Below are 14,434 nucleotides of genomic sequence, written 5' to 3'. Positions count from 1 at the left end.
TTGGTTATTGGATGTTGCTACGATTGGTGATCTGTTAGATCGGTTTAACTGTTATATATGCTAGTATATGATATTTATGTGCACATGTTTGTTTGATTGGGGGTTGGGCTGAGGCGGTCCTGCTTTGTGCTGAAGGCCAACATACCCAGGGCGGTCCGAATAGACTGAAGGTCCTGCAAGGGGGTTCAGTTAGGCCGAAGGCCCGACGAGTGGTCCGGATAGGCTGTAGGCCCTGCTAGGCGGTCCAGACGTGCCGAAGGCTCGTAGAGTGGTCCAGATAGGCTGAAGGCCTACGAGGCGGTCCAGTCAGGTTGAAGGCTCATTATGCATGTTGTTTGCTTATATGTTATTGTTATGTTTTATGGCGTTGGTATTTTGGGGGTAACTCACTAAGCCTTCAAGCTTACATTTATCGATTATTGTTTCAGGTACTTCAGATGATAGCGGGAAGGCGAAGGCGTGATCATGCACCTCCTTATATTTTTAGGAAACTGATTCGTACACAACATTTTTTCTCCGTACACAACAATTTGTGCTTTAAAGTGTTGTATTGTACAACACTATAATGCATAAATTGTTGTGTATAGCAAAAAATTGTTCTGTAAGAATCACTTCCCATATTTTTATGATTTGATTCTAGGATACTCTGACACTAAAGCATTTTGAAAACAAGTTTTGTAATAATTATCTGTTTTGAAATGTTTTAAAAAGTTTAAATTTGGCATGATTTTTATGGGTGTTAAAAATGTACCTCCACCCCCTTCGAGGTACCAACATCGTCTTCTGAAGTCTTATTGATAAGTTTTAGAAGCATGACTAAAGTAGTGTCATGCTCTGCTAAGCGCTTATCATGTGACCTCATATGCTCGTGACATTCACTGAGCTCGTTTTGCAATTTACGGACCTCGTTTTGCAAGCTAGTAATAATCTGGTCATTATCAGTTGATGGTTTAGCGACCGGAGGTGGTGGTGGTAGCAGGTCAGATGGAACATTTATACGTGCATTCTTTTGTCGAGGCTCATGGGTAGGGGAGCGTTTGGGTGATGATTTTGGGGAAGGTGTCTTGTGAACTTCTATATCGGTAAAACTAGGGTGATCAATCCACGCTGAGCTAACTATCCACCATTCATCACGGCTCTCAACTTCTGTCGGCTCCAACTTCTGTACAAGTCTATAATGCTGCTAACAAAATTATAAAACTATAAATAAACATAAATTATACATATAAAAGAAAATATTAAAATATATTAGTAACCATGCGTCGTTAATTTTTATAAACTGGTTGCATTGAGTCTTTTGTAAAGGCCTTAGTTTCGACCATGCAACAACCTGAGGGATCACATTCTCTTGTCGAGTACCAAACAAACTGCTGGAAAGAAAAGTCTCAAGAATCCATATCTGAAAAAATCATTTATTAGAATGTTAGCAAACAAAAAAAATAATCAATTGTTAATTATGTACTTACCTTAAAAGCATATAAAAATCCATTTAGGGTGTAGGTTATTTTTTGATGTTGTTTCTCTTTTAGTTCGACCGGATATATATGCATGTCAACCTTACTGAATACAATAATTAGTTGGGAGTACAATTGATGCCAAGTTATTCTCCCCCATGAATATTTTTGACATAAAAAATTCCCAATTAAATTTCTAAAAAATATTATAATGATAATTAATTACCCTTAATTATAATCTGTAATTATATAAATTAACGACATAATACATATTGAATTCATCAATGTCACATACCAAAGCAAAACACTCCTCTAAAACAGGTTGTTTATCCAACCGCCCATTGAAGCCCCTCTCTAATAGATATAAGAGACATACACGGATCGTATCCTCGTCCAATAAGTCATTAAGCGAATGCTCAAACACATTCTTCATATCATCTAAATTGACGAAGACGTTCCTCACGACTATAGGAAACACACGGGAACGAAAGGCAGTGTTGGAACCGGAGATAGGAAAATAATCTCTAAAGTAGAAGCCAGTGAGAAAACAAAATTCTTTCTTCTCGAAAGACAGCTTGTAACCCCCAATCTCAAAAACCATTTCCTCTACTTCGCTTCAGGGGTCCGTGATAACTTCATGGCGAAAGACATAATATAGAAGCAAATGATCCCCATCTACATTAGGAATGTCTAACCACCTCCCAAAACATGAATTTCGGAACATAGTCTCGCATGATGGTCTATCTTTCAATGTCGTAAGAATTTCCACGCCGATTTTGGGTTTACAAGATAGTGTAATGGATGCATCAAAAACCCTGTCATGCTGCAAAAAAGAAAGATATTGCAAACCAATTCCTGAACGAAAACTTATAAATATTCCAGACTAGTACTTAGTGTTCCAGACCATTTCATCGCATTCTGGAGCGTTCCAGAATGTAATTTTGTTGTCTGGAACACTAGACTTTGATGTATACTTACATTACATACACAACTAAACTACTTTAGGGTTGGTCCTAAAACAATAACATCTTATATTGCAACTCCGAAACTTTTTCAGTTCATTCTGAAGGTGTTTGTTCGAATTTTGGAATTCAATGTTTTTTCCTGGAACAATAATTCTTGATGAATACTCACATTATAGAAACAAGTAAACTAGGTTTGGGTTTATCCTAAAGTGCAAGCATCTTCAATTTCAACTCTAGAATGTTGTTAGTTCATTCCGTAGGATATAAATATAAACATAAATCTTAAGTTGGAGTGATCGTCTTCTATATATCAGAGTGGCGTGTCGGAGATCATAATCAAAATCGGAGAGTCGGGGTGGTCTTGCGGAGATTAGAATCGGAATTGGAGAGTTGGAATTGGAAATGAAATCACGTTTTAGAGATCAGAATCGGAAAGTCAAAGTGTAACACGCGCATACTCTACGATAATTCTTTATATTTAGTTTAGCCATTTGTACCCTTTGGGTTCCCTACGTTGGGCGTAGCATGGCGTCCTACGCTGGACGTAGGTAAAAGATTCCTCACGAGGGATTAATGTTCTACGCTGGGCGTAGAGATATCTACGTAGGGCGTAGGAGCATAGGACCTAAGCCCAAATTGAAGGATTATGAGACCAATTTAATGGCTCTAACTCCTTGAGGTCCTCCCCATGCTTAGCCTCCAATCTCATTTTCAGTCATCTAGAAACCCTATCTACCTTGTGAGAGTTTTGAAGAATTAGTGTGTTTCTTTGTGTGTTTTGTGAAGGAGTCCATTGAAGAAGCTCATGGGAGTCCATAGCTTGTAGATCCAAACTTTCCACTTCATCAACCTTCTCCAGGAAGAATAAAGCTTGCATCTTGATGTTCCTTTTGATAAATCTAATTAACTCATGGGTTTTGATGCTTTTTGTCCCTTAACTTTGGTCTTAATAAGTATGAGTTACTCCAGACCTTATGAGTATCATTTATAGTCATTTATGAGCTTGTAAAGCAAGAAAAATAGGATCATGGTCACTCTCATCCATTCGTGCATGAGCTCTTGAGCATTAGAGTGTGTTATTGAATTAGGGTTTGGTATTGTGCTGTTTTTAGCCATGCAAAGGGAAAAAAAGTCGAAGACTTTATCATGTAAGACGTTCTTTAGTTCAAGATTTGAGAGTTGGAAGGTTGGTCTTTATGCATTAAGAGCTTGATGTGAAGTTGGTAAAATAGCGTAATTACACAAGGTGTAATCTAGGCTACACTTAGTGTAGCCTGAATTGTTCTCATTTTCATCAGAGACTCTACGTTGGGCGTAGATTATGGTGTATGTTGGGCGTAGCACCAAAAGGGGGATTTCGGACAAAATTGAATTATTAGTCAAGTGGAGTGGGTTCTAGTCTTGGAAGGGTAAAATGATCTTTTACCCCAGAGAGAGTAATTATAAGCCAAGGCCTTGAGTGTGGGTTATTACCTTAATTTCTAATTAGGGTCTTATTATGTTTATGATTAGTATGAGGAGTTCCAGTATCGATGACTCGGGTGTGAGATTTGTCTGTCTTCGGATTGAGGTGAGTCTTCTCACTATACTGTGTAGGATGCTAGCTGTCTTTGTGACTCTTGTGTTTGTATGCTCGATGGGGCCCATTTGTATGTTGGGTTGAGCCCGTTTGAATGTGGGTGGGGCCCATACATATGATGGGTGGGGCCTGTTATATGGGACGAGCCTTATGTTATGTATGATATGTGGTATTTTGGGGAACTCACTAAGCTTTGCGCTTACGGTTTTGTGGTTTAACATTTTCAGGTACTTTCAGTTCTAAAGGGGAGGACCCGACTTGACTGCACATCGTTTCCCCCTATGATTTCCGGATTGATAGCTTTGTTATACTCTTTTATTTGAGATACATTTATACTATGCTTAATTTTGGAACAAATGATGTATGAATTTGATGGCTTGAAAATGAAATATTTTTATCAACATTTTGGGATGTTACACAGAGCAGAATCTGGAATGAAATCGAGGTCCATATTTTTATCATAATATATTCCGAAATTTGAATTTTGAATCCGAGATCCAAAATACGTACGGATACTCCGGGATTGTTTCAGGAACGATCTGTTGCGGAGTAAATGTGTAACATCCATAAAATTCATAAAAATTTAAAACTTTTTCAAGCATCCAAAAACCATTACTTATTACAAAATGTTTTCAAAATAGTTTCATATCAGAGAATCCCAGAAATCAAAATCATAAAATATGAGGAGGTGCACAATCAAGCCTTTGCCTTCCCGCAATCATCTAAAATACCTAAAGCAAAATCCAAAATTGTAATCCCAAAGCTTAGTGAGTTCCCCTAGAATACCAAAGCCATAAAAACCAGAGCAATATCATAACAAACAATATGTATATATAATCTATAGTCTGATTGGACCGCCCTCGTCGGGCATTCAGTTTGTTTGGCCCATTCTCAGAACCTTCAGCATGTCTGGTCCACCCTACCGGGCCTTCAGCCTGTCTGGACCATTCTCCGGGCCTTCGGCATGACTGGTACGCGCCATTGGGCCTTCAGTCTATCCGGGCCGCCCTGGGTATATTGGCCAAGAGCACAACGCAGGACCGCCTCAACCCACCCCCAAACATACAATTAACACATAGATATCAAACGCTAACTAGCATTTACAATCAATCATATATATCTAACATATCACTAATCATAGCATCATCTTGTATACCAGGATACCGACCTAACAGGTTACTAGACATAACATCATCCTATATACCAGGATACTGATCTAACAAATCACTAAGCATATCATCATGCGATAAACAGGATAACAATCCAAAAAGGGTCGGCATTAGTGCCTTCGACCGTGTTAGTATAATGAAAAAAACTCACCTCACAATGTCGAACTGAACTGAAAAGATCAAGCTCTCGAATCATAACTCCAAACTCAAACACCTACAACCATCATAGGACTAATTGCATCAAGACCCAAATTACCAAAATACTCTCAGAAGTCAAACTTGGTCAACCACGGTCAAAGTCAAAGTCAAAGTCAACAGTCCATGTTGACCCAACTAGTCGAGTGCAACTAGCAACTCGTTGAGTTCTTTCAGAACTCAGAAAATCGGGAAAAACCCTAACTAACTCGTCGGGTTATCCCATCAACTCAGTGAGTCCACTCAGAATCCAGAAAGCAGGAAAACCTAACTCAACTCGTCGAGTTGGCTATGCAACTCGTCGATTTCCTTCAGCCTTTTTCATATTTAGTCCATTCTAGTCGAATCCAAAGCCCCAAACTATAGATCTAGTCCCCTAGGATTAAGATACCATGTAAAGTTGCTAACTTTACGTGCATGCAAGGCCTCAAGAGGCTACAACACTAAAAATAAGCTTAACAATAGATTTAGGGCATAGAGGATGGCCAAAGCTTGAGTCTTTAGGCCTAAGGGGCCTGGAGGTGTCCAGATATGAAGTTACAACTTCGAATCATGCTCATCTTCCAAAAGTGGATCCAAAATGGGCTAAAAGACACTAAACTTTCATAGGAGGAGATCTATGAAATGGAAAGCCAAGAAAAAGACTTTTTTACCTCCAGATGGTTCTAACATAGTGTAAATGTCGGATCTACAGCTTATCCCTTCACTCCAACCTCTTCAAGCTCCAAGTTCCTTAACAACCACACCAAAATCACTCTCCAAGGCTCTCTCTCTCTCTTTCTCAGACACACAAGAAGGTATAAGGCTCGAGCTAGGGTTTCTCTGGACAATAATGTGGTAAGGGAGGTTGGTAAGGGGACTTAAGGTCCTTTAAAATAAGGTGCAAACCCTAAAAATTAGGGTTTTCATGCACATCCTTAACTCGTCGAGTTGGGGTCCTCCAACTCGTCGAGTAGGTCTTGAAAAGGACACGGCCATTAAAACTCCACACAACGAGTTGGCGCCTCCCAACTCATCAAGTTGTCCTGGGAAAATACATATAAAGCTTAAAATTCATTCCTGAAAATTAGGATGTTACAAAATGTAATGGGTCGGCCCATCAGAAAACGAGTCTGAACTTGTTTTCATAACAACCCATTCTGAAGCAAATTGTTATTTTACAAAAATATAACTCAAATGAATTATTAAAAAAACACACAATGGATAGTTTACTCAATTTCCCTTTATTTTATATATTTTTAGTTAACCAAATAATAGTTTTATAGTAGCTAAATAAGAATACCTTGTCCCAAGCAATTTACCCTACTAAATAAAGCTACTTCTATGTTTTAAAGTTTAAACTACCTTTAGTAAAATATATTGTATATCTTTATCAAGAGGTTTTCGTGTAATATTATTTTCCTTTTTATGGTGTGGTAATTACTAGGAAAGAAAATGAAATATAATTGAAGTGTAGATAACAATAAACTCAAACTTTATGGATTTAGTTAAATAAAAATTGTATATTAATGATTATATAAAAAGTTTACTTTTGTAGAAAAAGACTTCAAAATAATTGCATGGAACGTGCCAAACTTCATCTTGTCAAAGAATTTTGTTTGGTCATATATCTTATAATTAGTCTTTGTCAAAATCGACCACCATACAATGATATTTAGGATCACAACGATACTAAGTCAAGTATATTCATTAGAGTATCTTAATTCGTAATTATCGCTCAAGTGATCAAAATTAAAAATAAAAGAAAAAAATGTTGAAAGTTCGTCATTTGTTGGAGTCTGTTATTGTGAATTTTAAAACTCGACACTTTTTTATTGCCTTTTCAATTTTTCATATACAAAATTTATTTGTATTTTAATTAAATTTTAGAAAACGAATCTATTATACCAAAATTTATTATTATTATTTTCTATAAATAAACATAATATTGATATAGTTTCATATATACTTTTATATTTTTTACGAGAACAACAAAATATTTTATGTTAATACCTTTAACAAAGTAAATCTACGGCTAATGTCTTAAACTTTTGTTTGATTAATTGGGGTGCCCCTAAAAATGAATTATTTCATTTGGAGGCTGCTTTTAAATAAAATTTCAATGGCTTGCAATCTTGTCACTAGAGGGGTAAATATGTCCACTATTAGATTCCTCTTCGTAGTTAGGGTTTAGAAGGGTTGCGGTGGAAAATCGGATTTCCAATTGATCGCGTAAGTTCGCTTTCTGAACTGATATTCTATTATATGCTTGGGTTAGAAGAAATCCAATTTAGAATAATCCAAATGAACACTTACAAATCTAGGCATAGAAACGTGAGTCAAATTGCTAGAGAATTTTGAGATTGTTTAGAAAAGAGAGTTGAAAAAAGTGTCATACGGCGCAATGAAAGAGTCGTATTTATACTTTGACAATTTGGGTTTTCGTCTTCTAAATTAGTTAAACCAATCACAAAATTAATGATATAATCAATGGTTTCAAAAACTGACAAGATTAGTTAATTTTACCATAATCACCCACTTAAAGTTGGATTTTCCACTATGATACTAATTCAAATTTCCGAATACCTTTTGGAGTACTAGCATAAACCCCCACAAGGGCGCTGCCCCTCAAACCTACACCAGGGGCTCTATCCCTTGGACCTCGCTAAGGGCGCTGCCCATAAGACCCTATAAAGGGACGTGACTCTCTTGATCCCCGCCATTTGTCGTGCTCGCTTATCATTCAATCTTATATATGTGTGCACTCTGCACTCACCAAACATATAATATAGAGTACAAATTATAAGTCTCTTAGCTCACACATTAGTTGCAACTACACAAAATGTTTGTTGACACTAAAATCATCACCATTGTTTTTGATAAATACCGAGATAAATTAATTATTTATGTTTTAACTGCCCGTATGCTAAGGAGAATTGGTATTGGTTTTGCAAATGAAATAGTGTATTTTCGGCTCAACCTCATAACGATTCAAGTCTCTTGTCTTATATGGCTTCTTAGGCGTTAGACAAGAAGAGAAGTAAATGTTTATGAGCCCTATTATTCTCATTTGAAAACGGCGGACGCTATTCAACTTTCTTCGTTTAACTGGATCAAACACATGGCGAAGTTTAGTTTTGTAAATTAGTTTGATTGGGTTTGTTCTTATTTTTTCCTTTCATGTAATTTGTAACTCTTATAGCGCCTCGCTAATTTTTTCTTTTATAATACAACCGCCGTTAAAAAAAATTATTTGAATGATAAGTTTCGACAAACGTCCACGTGAATCACTATAACCCAAATCTCAACGCATATAATAAGTACTAGAGTTTAGGACATAGTGAAAATAAAGAGAAAAAGACGACCTTAAAAAAAAGCATCAAACATAGAGGGAAGAACAAGGGAGAAGATCTTTTTGAAAAGAAGACTATTCCAAAAGAAACTCAAAACGGAGAAACCCGTAAAAAAAGATTGGCTAACTTGTATACTTATTATCTTATTTCTATATTTATGCATTTTGTTTCCAACATGACAGATAAGAAGTAAAAATCTAATAATACATGATACCGACAGGTCAAATGCATTTTGCACGAATGAATATCACAAGTTTCATGAGTTATGGCATGTTGTAGGAACCATGTGAACAACATGATTTTAAGGACAAAGTGAGGGACAATCCAGTGTCTCATAGTCTTACACTTGACTCATATTTGATGCCATACATCCAATTCGACGAAGGCCCACAACTACCGGTTGAAGTACCAAAACTTTATCATGTTTACTTAGAAATCTTGGCCTCACGATATATATATATATATATATATATATATATATATATATATATATATATATATATATATATATATATATATATATATATATATATATATAGGTTATTTTGTTTTCACTGTCTATTGTGTGTATGTATCATTGATTCTAGACCAATTATTTTAGTTATTTTAAAAAAGTAATTAATGCATATTACATGTTGAAGATATAATGGGTATTAATTACTTTCTTAAAATAATTAAAATGATTGGTCCATAATCAATCATAAGATAGTGAAAATATTTGAACCGAACTATTTGAAAGTTTCAATTCGTTCCAAATGGTAATAATAGAAGCCCCATTTCATTTTTAGAGTCCACTAATAGGATTGAAAATTTCTTTGAAGACAGTAATAACACTTCTTTTGCCTCTAATAAGATTGAAAATTTCTTTAAAGACACTAATAGCACATTGAGTACAAAAAAAAAAGAACGTCCAAATGAAAACAAATGCAACAGTTGGTTGTTTACCCTTCTGATTCATTTTCCTTTTACTCATTTACAGCAAATTGATCTTTTACTGATATTAATGACTTTATGAAATTCATTTTTGCTTTTCTCAAAACATAACACATGAAAAAATATTAATCATACATATACAACTTTGTAATATACTTGTATATTTATTAATGGAATCTTAACTAAACAAACACATTTCATTATTACATTTACATTTTCAATCAAATGATTTATCATATCATGGATTTTAAAAAAGTCTACAAACAAATGAAATCACAAGTGCTACAATTTTTAAGTTCACTTAACTTTAAGATCGAATTCATTGGATACTACAGCATCAATATGTACAATATCATGTTGCTTTTGTAAACATGTCACCATAATATACCTTGAGATAAACGTTATGCTGATAAATATAACTCTCATACACAGTCATATCCTTTTGCAAAATATCCTTTTGCAAAGAAATGTTGACAACTATCCACAATAAGCAACATAGACCATGTTTTAACACCTTTTGAAACACTCCTCATATACATTATAACCAAAGAGACATCCTTTGATAATTTTGCAACTTTTATTTCATTTAAATTTTCGGAAAAAATGCTCAGGAAGGTAACCAACTATTGAGTTCGTTCTCATTTAGTCTCTGTCTATTTTTTGTACTCACTATACTATCAAATTTGTTGTTTGTGTTCACCATAACCTTTTGACCCACTATCACAGATTAAAAAAACACAAAAGTTAATTGACTCAAGAGTCATTTTCCCTATATTTTCCCTATATGAAATATTGGAGGCACAATCCAGCGAAGATGAGTAGAAAGGCCTTATATTCCCAGCAAAACTCGATGCTGATGCAAAGACAATTGTGTTCAACCTTAAGTCCATGGTATTATATCTTCCCCATTTTCTACACCAACACATTCAAAGTATATTGTTCTGCAGTAACATTAATTCAAAGTAAAAATTGAGTTGAAAACATTCAAAGTATATTGTTCTGCAGTAACAATTGTGTTCAACCTTAAGTCCATGGTATTATAGATCTGCTGTAACATTAGTAAAAACAGTTATAATTTTTATCTTTCATTTTAAAATAATCTTTTAATGATATGTGTAAATATATACATAGCATCAATAAATTAATTTAATATTAAAACTATGAATTATAACTCATTTAATTAATTTTTTAATAAGTTTAAAAACAAAGAAAAAGGGGAAACTAACGTGGTAATGATTAATGCTCAGATGGTTGCAATATGTACGACTAAAATTGGCTAAAATTTAACACTACCCTGTACCGATTATCACCTTTCCTTCAGGGCCACGTCACCTACATCTAATGGTGGAAATAGATGTATACTTATAGCCTAATAAAAATAAAGCTTTAGAGAAAAAGCCTTCATAATCAGTGGTAGAAATGATTTTACATGTTGATAACTTTGGAGCCAAACAAAGGCTCCTTTGTTTAGCTTCTACAAAGTCTTGATTCAAATCTCCGTTCTTCTAAAACAATCACAAGGCTTTGCACATAAAAAATTTAACTTCTATTCCCAATTAACAATTCAACACAATTCAAATACTTGCTGAAAAGTTACAATAACCAGGTGTCATTTATCAAGTTCAATAAGGGCTTTTTCTTGAAAACATTACCAAATCAAAAACTTCAAATCTATGGTGAAAAATCAAATAATTGTTAGATTCAAAAAATTATTACGAAAATCTTTGCCTCAGAGGTAGTGACAATATTTGAGTATCATCATTATTTTTTCTGATTATACATATAAATGAGATGCATCATTGGCAAAGTATATATCTTTACACAGTGGAATTATTAATTAAAACCTTGATTAAAATAAAACAACATATTATAATGAACATTTAAAAAAGAAAATAACCATATGATCAAGCATCAGAGAGATTCCCACAGACAAATCATCATGTTCCAATGGAATACAGATGTCCCTGTCTGATCTATCATCACTTGCTAAAAATCAACAGTAGATAAACACAATAGCTTCTATTTAACAAATCCGATTAGTAATTTTAAGAGATGACATTGCATATGGGTTAAATAAATTGCCTCAGATTAAATTCTTTTCATAGCGTAAACTCAAAGTATATTTATAAACCATCATAGGCAAAAATTAAACGAAAACTCTAAAGATAGCAAGAAAACAGACACGAAATCGAACATTTTACAAAAGCTAAAATGAAATATTTTGTGGACTTAATATGATAATTGCATCAAAGAGATTCCCATTATAGACTTGGTCAATCCCTACTCCAAAACTGGAGTTCTGATGTCCCTGTCTTGTTATCATCATTTGCAATTGTATTATCTCGAAGACAGTAAAACTTATGGATTTTAACAAAATAAACTGCTTAAACGCAATAAACAACAAGAAACTGGTAAAAAAAACACACCTAAAACAAGATTGTATGCCTAAAGATTTGGTTGATTTCATGGCCCCAAGCATCAAAGTTTTTTAATACCGGTCGCTGGCAACGAAATAAGATCGGCATGTAACGAAAAATAGGAGAACAGAATAAGAAACGTAACGAATGCACAAAAGAGAGATGAACGATTTGTGAAAGTTCTAAAGATCCGAATGGGTTTGAAGATATAGATTAGGGTTTATGTGGTGATCATTATATATACAGGTCAGCTGTATCGCATAGGCGAGTTTGTGGGGCGGGAGGGTTATATGTTTTGCTAGGGCACCATTTCAAGTTCCGGGCCTGATATCTGTAACTCACTTCGCTTCTGTTGATCGTTTAGTCATTGGCTAAATGGCCCAATTAAAATTGATAAATCCATTTTTTTGTAATTTAAGGGACATATATTTTGCTAGAATTTTAATAAGGAACTATGTTGGTAAAACAAGACAATAGTTGTTTAATTTACAGCTTTCATCATATATAGTATCTATTTGTTATTAGATATTCAACATTATTTTATTTATATATCTAGATTTAGGAACAGAGTGATAACATTTTGATAAAACATTTTTATTTTTAATTTTTTTTTATGTATAAATCAAGGTTTAAATAAAGTTAGACGTGAATTAGTGGCAATATCAAGCCTAAAACGTTTACGAGTCATAACAAGTCACATTGTTTATAAGACATGACTTAAAATGATATTTTTTTTATACAATTAACAATATATATATATATATATATATATATATATATATATATATATATATATTACTGTTATTAATTTTTATATACATATATGACTTAAAACATTATTTTGTTAAAACATGATGTTAAATATAAATTTTGGAGTTATAGCACGTCATGGCAAAGTCATAACGAACTTTTTGGAACATTGGTCAAAATACATCAAGTTGTGTTCCTAATACTTATTTTTCATTTTTTTTTGTGTGTGTTTTTTCTTCCAAGTTGTATAACATGTGAAATTTGATTCAACCAGAATACTACATCTATCAATGATCTAATTTCATATTCTTTGGTGATTTTGGTTCCTCTCAACTTTATATCCAATTTCAAGCACATTAATTTCTAACTTTTGTTATATTATTTATAGAGACATCTGAGTTTAATTAATTTTAGACAAAACTGCAAAATTAGTCCCTGAGATATGCATTTTTTAGAAGAAAAAAAATAAACCACTAAATTTTTGGATTGATGGTCCTTTTGAACAAGTTTGTTTGTAGTTTTGATCCCTCGAAAAAAATTGAAATTACTAAAACGCCCTCCTGATACATTTTTATGTTTTTCTATTTAATTTAAAGTTTTATTAATAACAAATATGGGTTCTCTCTCTCTCTCTCTCTCTCTATATATATATATATATATATATATATATATATATATATATATATATATAAATGCCATCTTCTCAATTGGACCCACCAACACCATATATCCTGCTATACATGGCTTTACCGGTGTTGATTTTGTCGGAACATCCTTTTCTGATGGACATTTTCCCAGTGCGCCAACCCACCGTCTTCTCTTTCCCCTTAAACATATTTATCTTTCCGTTGGAAGAAACCATAGTCGATCTATTTCCATAGTCGTCAACCTTTACCATCAAGAGGCCGGTAGCGATAATGGAAAAAAAATGAAAGTCATGCGCAACAAGGAGATACATTTGGTAAAGGTTCAGTACCAGCATCAGAAAGGCTCCGAGTGGACCTGGGAGTCGGAGGCGGAGATGCGGGAGCATTATCCTGAGTTATTTGCAGCAGCGGACTTCGAGGATTAAGTATAGTTCAAGTGGGAAAGAATTGTAACATCTCAGTGCTGAGGAAATTTCAATTTTTACCCTATGTATGAATAACTATTGCATTTTAGTCATTGAGTATGAAAAAGAGTACAAAAGGGCCATAGTGGCATTTTGGTGATTTTCGACAAAGGGGTAGTATGTTGGGTGTACGTTGTATACGTTGAGCGTATTGGGGAGGACCCTAGTACGTTGGGCGTACACCGCATACGCAGGACGTACGTGAGAAAACTTCAAACCCTAAATTGTAACATCCGGATTCATAAATATATCATATTATTCATTTATTTTGAGTTTTGGGGAGGAACTCAGCGAGTTGATGCTTAGACTGGTCGAGTAGGATCGCGAGTTCTTATCCGGATTAGTGACCAGACTCGGCGAGTCCACGTTGTTAAGTGAAACCCTAATTTCTCGGGTTTGGGACCTATTTAAAGGCTCTTATAGCCTTCAGTTAAGGCTACCAGACCCTAGAGAGAAAGCCTAAGAGAGCTAGAGCGTTTGTGAGGAAGGAGAGGCCATTTTTGATCCTTGTGTTGTTATCCTTGCAAGA

General features: G+C 34.4%; 1 long non-coding RNA gene and 3 other non-coding genes across 4 annotated transcripts; all 4 read right to left on the bottom strand.

Moving 5' to 3' along the window:
* Positions 1-10,185: 10,185 nt before the first annotated feature.
* On the bottom strand, positions 10,186-12,359 carry LOC145057807 (uncharacterized). Its single transcript, XR_013686198.1, has 2 exons — positions 12,054-12,359; positions 10,186-10,568 (listed from the first exon to the last, which is right to left on the bottom strand). It is a non-coding gene; the product is annotated as an uncharacterized LOC145057807 (long non-coding RNA).
* Positions 11,533-11,617, bottom strand: LOC145080846 (small nucleolar RNA R44/J54/Z268 family). The gene has a single exon (XR_013695426.1). It is a non-coding gene; the product is annotated as a small nucleolar RNA R44/J54/Z268 family (small nucleolar RNA).
* On the bottom strand, positions 11,703-11,773 carry LOC145080845 (small nucleolar RNA Z267). Its single transcript, XR_013695425.1, has one exon. It is a non-coding gene; the product is annotated as a small nucleolar RNA Z267 (small nucleolar RNA).
* LOC145080848 (small nucleolar RNA R44/J54/Z268 family) lies at positions 11,868-11,960 on the bottom strand. Its single transcript, XR_013695428.1, has one exon. It is a non-coding gene; the product is annotated as a small nucleolar RNA R44/J54/Z268 family (small nucleolar RNA).
* Positions 12,360-14,434: the final 2,075 nt, after the last annotated feature.

Source organism: Lactuca serriola, chromosome 1, assembly GCF_051521515.1.
Source record: "Lactuca serriola cultivar US96UC23 chromosome 1, Lser_US96UC23_V15, whole genome shotgun sequence".
NCBI lineage: Eukaryota > Viridiplantae > Streptophyta > Magnoliopsida > Asterales > Asteraceae > Lactuca > Lactuca serriola.
Note: the sequence above shows the minus strand (reverse complement) of the source record. Positions and strands in the feature narration are given on the sequence as shown.